The sequence below is a fragment of the Mustela nivalis genome (assembly GCF_964662115.1).
Source record: "Mustela nivalis genome assembly, chromosome: 7".
In the NCBI taxonomy this organism is placed as follows: Eukaryota; Metazoa; Chordata; class Mammalia; order Carnivora; family Mustelidae; genus Mustela; species Mustela nivalis.
Window position 1 is genome coordinate 38,661,714 of NC_139026.1, and position 14,102 is coordinate 38,675,815.

At 36.5% G+C, this 14,102-nt stretch overlaps 1 protein-coding gene across 1 annotated transcript in view; it reads right to left on the reverse strand.

Moving 5' to 3' along the window:
- The window catches only part of SYT1 (synaptotagmin 1), a gene marked incomplete at its 3' end in the record, with an annotated part of 225,879 nt that overhangs the window by 187,114 nt on the left and 24,663 nt on the right, over positions 1-14,102 (reverse strand). The gene's annotated exons all lie outside the window — the stretch shown is intronic.

A 14,102-nucleotide genomic window follows, 5' to 3' on the forward strand; every position in this document is an offset into this window, starting at 1 on the left:
GTTAGCCCGGAGGAAGAGAAACAAAGAGTTAAAAATAAAGATGTTGTAGGAAAGGGAGGAGAGAATTGGTTGGAAGTTCAATTGAAATAGTTTTGGTCTTCATATGAAGTGAAAACCAAGATCATCAGCTGAGAGAGAAGGTATTAAGGGAAGATTTTCAGACTTTGGGCTCTGGTGAAGGAGGTACTGCTGGGTGGCAGTCAAAGGCCATTGGTGTCACATGAGGGGAGTCCTAAGTGGTTCCAGTCACATGAGTTGGTCTTCCATACTCACTGGCTTAAGAACAGCAACTGAGGAACTATGGGATGTTAGGACCTATTTAAATAGAACTAGTAGAAATTTAGACAGGTATAGGGTTGATGTGGAGACTAGACTAAAGAGAGCCCTAGGGAAAAAAGGAAATTGCATTTTGAGTGGAGAGCAGCATGTTTTAAGAAACTGCGCCATATTGCAAGATATAATGTGATATGCATTCAATCTTTTTTATATTGTCAGTACTTCACTGATAAATCTTTGAGATTTCTTCCTATCTAAATTTCCAATGTATGAATTACCTTGTATTATTTTGTGTTTTTCATTAGTCCATGAGAAAAGCAATCATAAATACTGTAGTTTCAAAATACTGCTTATCTAGATTTGTTTAAGATTCTAGTCTGGCTTTGTTTCTGTAGTAGTGTCTATCATCTACATAATTTGAATTTGAGTTTCAGGAATCAGGAAGTGGGTGAATAAGAAATTCTTATCTTTACATTTGTTCTAGAAAAGCTTTTATTGTTTAATATTTAAACAGTTAATATTTTAATATCTTCAGAGACAAATAATGATTTGGTTCTTGTGACAAGTACAATGGGGGAAGTGCAAAATGGCATAATGTCTGTGGAGGGGAATTTGACAATATTTGGAAAAAAGTACACATTTTTGGTAATCCCTGCCTCTGCTGTCCCACATCTCGGAATTTCTCATAAAGATACACATTTAAAAATACAAAATGATATATAAAAATATAATCATTGTGGCATAATACTGAAAAAAGAAAAACCTAAATGCTAAATTACAGATTGGTTGAGTACATCTTGATATATACTTAAAATGAGGTACTATAAACCCATAAGAAAAGGAATAAGGTATCTCTCTAAACCGATATGGAGTGAGTTTCAGGATACGTGTTAAGCAAAACACGATAGAGGTACGTAGTCTAAGGCCATAAAAGAATAGCTAGAAATACTGAACTTGACACAGCAGTATTGTTAGCACCGTTAATGGTGCAGCAATTCTGAAACTCTGTTTTGTGTGTTCTATGATAGAGCAAATGCTAAGCAAACTGATATTGTTTGTTTTTTAAAGATTTTATTTATTTATTTGCGAGAGAGAGAGAAATCACAGGTAGAGAGGCAGGCAGAGAAAGGGGGAAGAAGATTCCTGCTGAGCAGAGAGCCTGATGTGGGGCTCGATCCCAGGACCCTGAGATCATGACCTGACCTGAAGACAGAGGCTTAACCCACTGAGCCACCCAGGCGCCCCTAAACTGGTATTGTTAAATAGCAATGTCAGCAAAGTGGAAGCTGTGAAATATGCAAATGGGATGGATGGAGAAAGATGAGGAAGAAGCCTGTAGTGGTGGGATTTGATTTAAAAGTAAAGTTTGAATATATGTTTTTTTAAATCTGTTCACTAAAAACAGATTTAATAGATTTAGATATCACTAGAAAATGGTATCTAGTAAAAATAAACATATTTTGGTTTCTAAGGATCATTACTCATAGGAACAAAAAAACAGGACTTCTTGTTTTTTTTTTTTCCTTTTTTTTTTCTTTTTTAAAGAGGGGGGAAGGTGCTGAGGGAGAAGGAGAGAAAGAATCTTAAGCAGGCTCCATGCCCAGGTGTAGATCCCTGTGTGGGGCTTGATCACACAACCCTAAACTGAAATCAAAAGTCGGGCTTTCAACTGACTGAGCCTCCCAGGTGCCCCCAGGACTTCTTATTTCTAAATCTGGGGTAAGGAAGGAACAAAGTAGACCTATACCTTCTTATGTAAGAAAGTAAAGACATGCTCCAAATTTGCATTGCTTGGAACGTATCAAAAAGACACAAGACTTGGGCTTTCAGGGGCTCCTGCTGGCAAAATTTAGGACAATGAGAACATGAAAAAGAAAAATGATGGTAATGGGTTATAAAAAGTTAAAAAAAAAAAAAAAGAAACCATGAACCCAGGGTGATACTATTAAATAAAAGGACTAAAATCTCCTTCCTCACAGTAGAAGGCTATCTCAAAATGTAGAAGTAATAATAAAAGTAGAAAATCACTTTTTTTTTTTTTTGCAATAGCCAATAGAATAGTGATTCAGGCAAAAATCCATAGATGCAAAAACTATTGTGTAAAAGGGGAACAGGATATTAGTTATAAAGGTAGAAGTGTACCTTTTTTTTTTTTTTTAAAGATTCTATTTATTTATTTGACAGAGAGAGATCACAAGTAGGCAGAGAGGCAGGCAGAGAGAGAGGAGGAAACAGACTCCCCACTGAACAGAGAGCCCGATGCAGGGCTCGATTCCAGGACCCTGAGACCATGACCTGAGTCAAAGGCCAAGGTGCAGCCCGCTGAGCCACCCAGGCACCCAAAAGTGTACCTTTACAGTGGAGCTCTCCAGGGCATATTTTGGAGATGTGGGGATATTTATATTTAGACAGTAATTTGATAATATTATTACAGCAATGTTCAATTTTGGGATACCTGAAAATGATGCTGTGGTATGCAGAAGAGTATTCTTGTTTTTATTCCTAAGATACTTACTGAAGTACTTAGGGGTAAGGTGCCTTGGACTTACTTCCATATTGTTTAGCCAAAAAAATAAAAGTATATAGTTATATAGACAAAACGTGATCTCCCTGATATGAGGAAGTGGAGATGCAACATGGGGGGTTAAGGGGGTAGGAGAACAATGAATGAAATAAGATGGGGTTGGGAGGGAGACAAACCATAAATGACTCATAATCTCACAAAACAAACTGAGGGTTGCTGGGGGGAGCGGGGTTGGGAGAAGGGGGGTGGGGTTATGGACATTGGGGAGGGTATGTGCTATGGTGAGTGCTGTGAAGTGTGTAAACCTGGCGATTCACAGACCTGTACCCCTGGTGATAAAAATGCATTATATGTTTATAAAAATAAAAAAATAAAAACAACAACCCCCCCCCAAAAAAACAAAAAAAACAAATGTGGCAAAACATTGCCATTGGGTATAAGCAAAGGGCATGGGTATGTTCAACACATTATTCCTTCAGCTTTTCTTATAAGTTTACAGTTTTTCCAAATGTAAAGTTGAAAAACTATAAAAACCCAAAACTACAAAAACTCAACAGCAAGAACAAAGCAACCCCCAAATGTACTGTTACGTGATTGCAGATTGTAGAGTGATTGAGTTTGGAGTTGAGGTAAAAAATTACGCTGTATTTATTTAAGATTGATAAACAGTATGAGGTACTTAACTGCATGAGTTAAGGTCAAATGTAGTAACTCATGAACAATAAAGAATCTCCACTGGGATCATCATCATCAGTTTTGCCACACGCTCTAGATAGCATTAGATCTCTAGCTCCCACACCCTTGAAAATTGGCAGTCAGTGCCATTGTTTACATGTAACATCACCTTCTTCCCTAAATCCATTCTGTGTTTTCTGAACTCAATTTAAGAACTCTGATGACAAATAGTATGAAAATAATCAGTGGCTCCCATCACTTTTAAACTGAAGTGATTTAAAATACTGCATCAGTTTGACATAGTCATCGGTAATGAGTCTCTCTCTCTCTAGATGTTTAGAAACAAAACTAGTCATTAATGTATATTTTTCTAGGGTGGCTAGACATGTTTGTGCCTGCCAGTAAAGGGATAAACTGAAAGGCCTTACAGGTTCTCCATGATCGAACTGGTTAGTACTTCCATATATAAGCAGTGATAAAGATTATTAAATTGTCTCTACTCAAGCCTTTGATTCATAGGAAAATAATTAAAGTAGCTACCTCATAAAGCTAATTTGCCATGGAGATTGAAATAATGGACTTCGGTGCCAATGAAGGATTTCATTGCCAAAGGTTTGAATGTCCCAAATGTAATGTTACTAAAATTTACTGTTAAATGTATTTTTAAGGATGTGTGCCATAAATTTAAAAGCTGTGCTTTTATAAAAATTTTAAGAAGGGTTCCTTCTAGTAGCATCTTGATTTATCCTACTTTGTCAGCCGCCAAATTAAAGTCTCCCAGCTAAATTTACCCATGTGACCTTACAGACAAACTGAGACGAAAGGCAAGTCAAGTCAAAGTCTGTATTACATTATTACTCTACTGATGAGCGTATGATGAAGGATAAAACCCAGAGCACCAATAAAATCACGGCAGAAAATAGCCATTACTTTCCCATGATCAACCAGGCCTATGTCGCAGATGTTATTTTCCATTGTGTTTCCATTAGGACTAAAATTGAATACAGTGTAAGACCCATTATTTCATGGTTCCTTATTGCATTAATTTCGGTAGAAGACAGGCTAAATCATGTTTCCCAGGGCCTAACACATATAGAGGACAAGCTGGATATAACTCCATTAGTTTAGAAGTGGATAGCAAATCAAATCCCTCCTATGTGATTTCTGAGAATACCATAACATGCTTTTCATGGAAACTTGATGAAACTTAGATGGATACGCACTATAATATAAAATATATTCTTAAAGATTGATGGGCAGTAGCTGTAAACTAACCACTGGATGGCGCCATGACTACATTAGATTGCGTGGGCAAGACCACCTATTTGTCTCTAAAAACTCGCATCCTTAGCAGCAAGGCTCAGTAGGATGACATCAATTTCTGTTCCTAATTACAAAGATGTTGAAGGAATATAGTTTTTCAGCATCCCAAAGTGACTTGACAATACCATTCCAAATGACTAAAAATGATGAAATTATGCCACCTCCTGTTTCCTGGAGCTGGTGTCTCAAACTCTTGTTTCTTAATCTTTGTTATTCACGTTTTGCACCCCCTTTCCTTACTTAGACTGCTTTTCTTCCCCAGATCACTTTGACTCTGGTCCTTCTCCGTGTATTGTGCCGAGCATGTTATTGACTGCCTGCATTTTATCACACCTTGGAATAAATGCTCAAATCTTTCTCCTAAACTCTCCTTTTTATTAACTGAAACCCCATTTTTCCCTGATGACTCCAAGCTTCTTTTCGTATAAGGCCAGGAGAATAGCTGGGCACATTACGAGGCATATTACTACCTCTACACGATTAACTGCAAGCCCTTATCACTTAGGTTTTCTGTACTTAAGTTTATTTAATTCCTCATCAGTGTCACAAACAGCTTTTGAGATGGGCGCCCATCATCCTCTACCAGCTTGTACTGAATTCTGTTACCCTCCTTGAGTGATTTCAGCCCACTGATGAGCTGCTGCATCTTGGCTCTCCAAATTCCTTTATAATTATTATTTTTTATGTCCATTTCTAATTATAGTTTAGGTTTCATCTCTGGGCATTGCCCCATTTTCTGTATTATACTTTCCAAAATTGTTTCTTTTACTGTGGCCTGCCGTTTTCATCTTTTCCTTATAAATTTGTTCATTTTCTCATTCTCTGCCCCTCTACTTTGTGACACAGATGCTGGTTTTGTTTGTCCAGCAAATGAGCCTGAAGCCTACCACGTCTATTTTAATAATGTACTATTTCCACAGAATGTCACAGCCACTGAAACATATACCACATACATGTGCTTGCTAATCTTAAACCTTTTGGGATGGCTGGCTATTTCTTGCCTCCTAAATATTGATAAAGGACTCAAATCACTGAAAACTCACTTGAGTGTCACCTAGGTCCTCTATGATGCTTGGGAATTCTTCTAGCTCTTTCTTTTGGACTTTCTGTCAGGCTCTTCATTGGTAATCCTGTTCTTTCATCAAGCTTAATTTATATTCTTCTTTAAAACTTTTTTTTTTTTTTGACAGAAATCACAAGTAGATGGAGAGGCAGGCAGAGAGAGAGAAGGGGAAGCAGGCTCCCTGCTGAGCAGAGAGCCCGATGCGGGACTCGATCTCAGGACCCTGAGAGCATGACCTGAGCCGAAGGCAGCGGCTTAACCCACTGAGCCACCCAGGCGCCCCTATATTCTTCTTTTAAGCCTATCCTCTCTGAATTATTTCCTGACCCTCCCACCATCTGGACTCTTCATCCTTTGAATTCCATGCATGTTGTCTCCATTGGAACAAGAACACTTTAAATTTGTGTAGTCACATCCCCTGAAGGGGGAATTTCCACTGTACTTCCCAAAGGAAAATAAAGGGAGAGACACTTGCATCTTGTTGGCTTCCTTTCTCCATCCTCCTCAGGGGAGGAGTGGCTGGCCTGACTGATGACTTTGGGAGAAGAAATTGAGCATGTTTGGCCTAGGACGTCTGACATTCCCACTATGCATCTGCTTGCCCACAGAGAGGAGGCATGCTGTTGGATATGCAGTGAACTTACAGAGGGGATACACACTTGCACCTTCGGGGAGCACTGAAGATTTGAATATTAAGGTCAATTCAAAGAATGGCATTGGGATGGCATGTTTAAGACTCATAATGCAATTATTATACTCCCCAAAGCGGTTTTGATCTGTAGCAGCTTAATTCCTCAGTCTACCTCTCCTATGGTTTTGGACTTGGGTCAATTCAAAGAATGGCATTGGGATGGCATGTTTAAGACTCATAATGCAATTATCATACTCCCCAAAGCGATTTTGATCTGTAGCAGCTTAATTCCTCAGTCTACCTCTCCTATGGTTTTGGACTTGGGAGGAAAAAATAGAGATGATATTAATCAGTCCCCTAAATTCCAAGACTTGTATGCCTTTTAGGCCATATCATTTTATTTGTTGGGAATCTTCCTTATTAGATGCAAAACTCCTTTTTCGAGGGCAAGAACTCTCACTAATCTGCATTATGTAGTAGAATCTTGGCACATATTTATTGAACTATGATTCCTGTGTGAAAAAAGCATCTAAAACTTGAGATTGTATTGTTGACAAATGATCACAGTATTTTCAAGGGAAGATACTTCTGCCTTAGGCTTTAGAGAAAATGTCTCACTCTGTAACAATTATAACTGAAGGAAGTGTAGGGTAGATCATGGGAGTTCCAGAATAAAAACTGATTGAAAATGAACAACCATGAGTCACTAGAAATTGATACGTCCTAAATGGTAGGAATGATGCTTTGTAGATCAAATTTAGTTCAGAGCACTAGCAATGTTATCATTATCAGACTGTCCATGTATAACTAATCCTAGTCTCTAGAAGGCTAAGTCTAAGAAGAAAGCAGAACAACAAAAATAACAATAATAGCAAAAAAAAAAAAAAAACCCCAAAAAACAAAAAAACACACACCCACAAAAAAGATCTAACCTTTTCCAATTACCAAGGTCTGCTTTTAAGTAGACGTCAAAGCTAACATCATCACCTAGATAGTTGTCTTCATAATTTTTCACAATGATTTTATTGTTATTCTCAACAGATGTTTTATTACTTTAAAAGAGCTTAAAAATGAAGTCCTAATATACCCAAAGTTAGATTACTCAATGTATATACCTTATGTCTGAAAATAATTTAAAATCTGTGAAATTAAGCATTTTGTTCAAAGCATTTACAACCATTTTATAAGAAATCATTGTAAAAGTCCAGTGAATTAAAATGTAAAATTTTTAAAAATGTCTACAACTCTAGTTAGAAATTACTGAGGCACATTTTTAAATTAATTTTTAGTTTCTCAGTCAGTTTTGACAGTTTTTTTTCCCTCTATTGTGAAAATCAAGAAGAGAGGTATAGGTTTGCATGATGATTCAATAAAGATGCCTTAAAAATAACCAATGTCTTTACATTTATAAATCTTTATTAGCATGTGTTGAGTCTTTATAATATTTAATATTATTTAAGTACTATTTCAATACTCTATCACTTCATCCTCTCTTTACAATAAGGAGGGAGACATTAAATTATCCCCATCTTACAGATGAGGAGACTGAAGTTAGGAGCGACTAAGGAGTTTACCCAAGTCACACAGCTGGCAAGGAGTGTGAGCAAGATCTCTACCCAGAAGGTGTAGCTCCAGAGCCCGTGTTTCTGGTCACTCTGCTAACCTACTCCTCTTCTGGAAAAGCATGCAGTGGTTTTGTCAGATTAACCCTGAATTGAACGAATAGTTGAATTCTGGAGGGAATATATGAAAATAGTGGGAATTACTTTGAAAAGCCCAATTTAAATTTGTCAACATGACTAATACGGGAGGTCCAATGATCCTTCCTCTTCTATGGTAATTTAGTAGCAGCAGGAATCCTCTTCCTTAAATCCCGATCTCTTCACGCCACACTCCTTCTCAGAAGCATCTATGGCGAATTCCAAGTCTCCTTTCCAAGGCAGTTAGTTAGCTGCTTCATCTCACCACCCCCATTAGGTCAAATATACTTGCAGTTTTTGCAGGTTAATTTCTATCATTTTTGAGCCTTCACTGATTGTATCTTCTATCTTAAAGGTTTTTAAACTGTTTGCCTGTATCTGGGAAATCTCTAAGTCATTCTGCTAACAGATTCATGTGATGATAATGACCAGGTAGCTAAATAAGATTGTATATAATTTTTCCCTCATAAATTTTTTTATTCTCCTTAGATTTTAAGACTTTTTTCTTTTCATACTATTTGTACTTTAGACTTTAAAAAGTCAGGGATTTAAATATTTTGTAGGAGTCCTCCAGTGACTGGTGATATCTTTACCATTCTTTATACAACTTAGTAAGTATTGCTGTGTACTCTACTTTCTCTGTGTGAGTTTTTAGAGCCATTTTAAAAAGAGTAAAAATTACTTAAAAGACGAGAGACAGACTGGCATTAATGAGTTAATGGCTGTAGAGTTTGAAGGATGGCATTTTTTAGAAAAACATTTGTGAATGCAGAAAAATCACGGACTTCCTGCTGTCCCTTGATTCATCCATAATTTCATTGGGACTCATTTAAAAGTATCTACATTGTTGAAAATCCATTTAATTTCCCATTCACAAAAGCATTCAACTGGCGATTGCTTCAAACAGGGAAAATTGCTGCTCAAGTATTCAAGATGCCCTGAAAAGAACACTGAAAACTTGAAAGATGAGGAAACTCATGACCCAAAAGGATATGAAAAAGTTGTTGAGAAATGTGACTGCTTATTACTGTTGAGGCCTAGCCATGCTAGAAAATGGTATTTGCTTATTAAGGTAAACCTGCAGATAATTAGTTTCTCATCTTAGACACGGTTAATAAACAATAGCAATGACCTTAAGAATCACATCCTGGTTATTCTCAAATAATATAATATACCCAGACTCAAGTATTTCTGAGGACAAACTATTTCTTTCAATTAAAGAGAATTTAGGAAAGTGTGTGTTGTTTTTAATCATAACAAATACTGTCCTTTGCCTTCCTAGTGACTATACTGAAAACATTTAAAATGTGAAATTAAAATGTGAAAAGACATCTTTATCCTATAAATATTAATGATTCACTGATAAAAACTCACAGTATTCTGTGAGAAGTAGAAAGAGTAATTAAATTTAGTGCAGGATGTCCCATCTTTGCCAAATCAAAATATCATTTGGTAGGTTTATTAAAAATGAAGATTCTCTACTTACTGAATATTATCACTTACATTTTGAGCTCCATGCATTTGCCTGGTATAGTTTTAGTCACATTTGTTCATTATAATGCTGATTTTTTTAAAAAGATTTTTATATATTTATTTGACAGAGAGAGAGAGATCACAAGTAGGCAGAGAGGCAGGCAGAGAGAGAAAGGGGGAAGCAGGCTCCCCCCGCTGAGCAGAGAGCCTGATGCAGGGCTTGATCCCAGGACCCTGAGATCATGACCCAAGCCGAAGGCAGCGGCTTAATCCACTGAGCCACCCAGGTGCCCTGGTGCCCCTATAATGCTGAATCTTTAAAACAACCCAGTGAGTTACAGATGAAGAAACTGAGGCTCAGTGAGGTAATTCAACAAGTGTCACTCAAATAAGGCTTTATCCCAGATCTCATTGATTCCACTAAGCACCCTGCCTCTTCCCATCTCTAAATCAATCACTGGAAGACTAAGGACTTGAATAAGTGTGTGTGTGTGTGTGTGTGTGTGTGTGTGTGTGTGTGTGAGACCTTAGCTTTAACATAATGTATTCTTAAATTCTTGTCTTAATTTTCACTTCTTGGACTTTAGGGAAAGTGTGACTAAATATACGTGGCCCCTGACATTTTTTTTTTATTTTTAAGATTTTATTTATTAATTTGACAGACAGAGATCACAGATAGACAGAGAGGCAGGCAGAGGCAGAGAGAGAGGGGGAAGCAGGCTTCCTGCTGAGCAGAGAGCCTGATGTGGGGCTCGATCCCAGGAACCTGGGATCATGACCCTAGCTGAAGGCAGAGGCTTTAATCCACTGAGCAACCCAGGTGCCCCAGCCCCTGACATTTTAATCTTTGAATATTATTTTTTGATAATAGTAAAGACCAGTGTCTATGGAATGGGATCAATAATTTTTAATAAAACATCCTTAAAAAAGGCATTTGACATTCATTTTTTGCTTCCTTATACTATGAAACCTCATAAGCTTCACATGTGTATAAGCTTATTGAGTGCAGAGAAGGAAATACATAGACACACTTTGGTAGTATATATTTTAACACCATCCCCCTTTCCTCAACACACACACTCAGTCACACTGTAAATCAGAGCACAGGATAAGGTTTTGTGTACCATGTTGGGCATACAATTTGTACACAACGTTTGTACATAATACTGAAGCAAGTATTTTTGATGCTGGGTGACAGATTTGACCATTAAAGTGGCACATAACATGAATAAATTTTTGGTTTTTGCTTATTTCTTTTATATCTTGAAACACAAACACAAAGTATGCCTTACTCATTCTTGAGATGGTGTTCAAGGCCAGGACTTGCCCACCATTTCTCTGCCTACTTCACTGAGACACTGAAATGGTTATTTGATAAGGACTCAATGAAGAACTCACTTCAAATGCCTAACCTTTCTAAATAGATATTTGAATTAAACAATTGTTTTTATTTAGGGAAATAAAAAATAAAATAAAAATAAATTATTAATACAGTTACAAGAAATTAAAAATACGTTCTTTCCATAAAGCAAATGCTCTTCTTTAAAGCTCATTATATTTAATGAATACTCTAATAATAACATGTTGTGCTTCTCTGCTCATAGAGCTCTTCTTTATAGATCTCATTGTATTTGAGGTCGTTTACAAAACAGTAGTAGAAACTGTACTTGTTTCAGATATAGAAAAATGAAACTTAAGGCACCTGGGTGAGTCAGTCAGTTAAGTGTCTGTATTCGGCTCAGGTCATGATCTCAGAGTCCTGGAATCAAGCCCCACATCAGGGTCCCTGCTCAGCGACGGAGTCTGCTTTTCCTTCTCCCTCTACTTCTCCCCCGGGCTCTGCCCTGTTCCTCCCCCTGCTAGTTTTCTCTCTCTTTCTTTCAAATAAATAAATAAATAAATAAATAAATAAATAGATAAATAAGTTATCTTGGGGGGGAAAAGAAAAGTGAAACTCACAGGAATTAAATTTAAGAAATTTAAGAGAACACAGATAGTAAATCTAAGGTTTTCCAATACTGAGTCCGAGTGTCCTTCTACAGTGTCAGAGCTGTCTCTGAAAAGCCTTCCCCTAGAATCCAACTAGCATTTGTAGAGCATCTGTAGTGCTTTCATGTACTTGAGCTCATTTGATCCCCACAAGACCCAGGAAGGCAGGCATTTTTAGACCTATTTTAATGTGCATTGCGTTTCTAAAACTGGAAGGAGAACGTGTTATCACCTAGGATTTAGGGCTCTTTGGAATGCTACTGAAGCATTCCTAAAGCATCACAAAAAATAAAATTAAATGAAATTTTGGTCTAAAGAGATGACCTAGATGGCTATTCAATACCTTGTTTTTTTCATCCCTAAAATATGCTTCTTTAGAACATCATCTTTGTCTTCTGGGTAGTCTCTGTAGTGCATACATCAATACAGAACTTGTTCCTCCCTGCATAGACTAGGAAGTGACCACTATTAAGATCAGTTATTGAATTTATTCTACTCATTGCATTAAACTTTTATGTTCATTATTGATGTATTCTATTATAATTATTATGGCAGAATTGAATTAAAAATTACCAATGGTATTTTTTTTTAACAGACTCTGACAACTGGTATATGTGTGAAAATTCTAAATTGTTCTCTGAAAAATTGTATCAAAGTGGTATTCTGCAAAGGCAGGTCTTATGGTACTTAAGTTCCAGATGACATAAACAAAGTAAATTTTTTTTCTGTAGGAACTGGTCCATGTTTTGTATAATCAAATCCTGGAACCCCCATTGGATGAATCTGGCATAATATCCAATTTTGATTTTTATCTTTGGTTTGCCATTTCCATCTGAAAAGAAAGGATAATGATTCCCTTTTTAAAAAAAGATTTTATTTATTTATTTGACAGAGAGAGAGAGAGAGAGACAGCGAGAGAGGGAACACAAGCAGGGGGAGTGGGAGGGGCAGAAGCAGGCTTCTTGTTGAGCAGGGAGCCCCATGAGGGGTTCAATCCCAGGACCCTGGGATTAGGACCTGAGCTGAAGGCAGACGCTTAACCAACTAAGCCACCTAAGTGCCAGGATAATGATTTCTTGTAAACAGTATTATATTTATATTTAAGAAATCAGGCAGTCAAAATGAGAAAAGGTAAGGGAGACTTGATTAATTCAGTGGGTGAATTTTTAGTAAGTAATTAGACTTTAGCCTGAAGTGGCTAGAGAAAGTTGACAGTAACAAAAATGCTTAAAAGAAAATGTGCTTCAGTACTCATCCTATTGTGTATGTTTAATATATAGCTTTATAAACAATGGAGAAGGTCGATAATTCAGTTTCCATTTAATATGTATTCATTAACCATAGAATATGCTAGAAAAGATTGTTGTTATAAGAATTAAAAACAAGCAGATTAATATTCACTTATTTAGGAATGGGAGTCAGGTCTTCAAATAGCAAATGCTTGATGATAAAAGCTCTTGAGTTATTATAAGGATAAATAATTGTTCCAAATTGCCATCTTCCACTGCAATCAAGATAAATTTCTTAGGCGTCTGCTGAAAGAATAAATTCTCAGTGAAGTACGTTTTAATAGAAGAGTCTTTACAGCACAACTATCATGTAAAATCAATCATATTTCCCTTAAAGAATATAGAACAGTAGAAATTGCAGAGTAAGTTCAGGGAACAAAACCTTTCCAACACTGTTCTAAAACCGAGTTGGGATGGTGCCCAGCCCACTAAAAAAAAAAAAAAAAAAAAAAAAAAAGTTTTTATTTGTGAAGAATTTTCTTGAGCTACAAATATGTAATAAATGTGCTATTTGAATACGATGTAGACTATATAATTAACATTTTTTCTATCTGTTCAATTATAATTTTCGACCACAAATGACATCTCAAAGTTAAAAATTGTTTCTAAAGATAAATATAGCAAAAATGTCCTCCAGAAAAAATTCCTTTAAGTTAGCTCAGATATTTGTCTAAGGAAGATTTATTTTTAAACAGAAATGAGACATTGTTAAGCAAAATTTTTAGGATGATTAAAAAAAAAAAAACCACTGTTACTGCTTTTCTCTCACTTCCATAAGGATCCAGATACAAGATTCCTCCTCACTCTTTATGTCTTATCAAAATGGATGCCCCACTCTTTTCCAAAAAGCCAATGTTAGCCAAAAGCTTACTGCTTACTTCTATAGATGCTTATCTTTTACTTTGAAATTCTTAATAAGTAAAAGAGTAAATTTCCATCAACATAAATGTAGGTATCTACCAGTATTCTAGTCACCATTTGTGGTGACTGTGCATCTGCCATTTCTCATTTATTACACTGTAAAAACAGACCATTTCTTGATCCACTTAAAATCTCAATTTAAATCAAATGCATGTACTTTGCAAAGGGAACAGTGCCTGTTGCTGCTTGCTCCTTCTCGTGAGAAAATAATAGTGGGACATAGTAAAAAAATGGCATA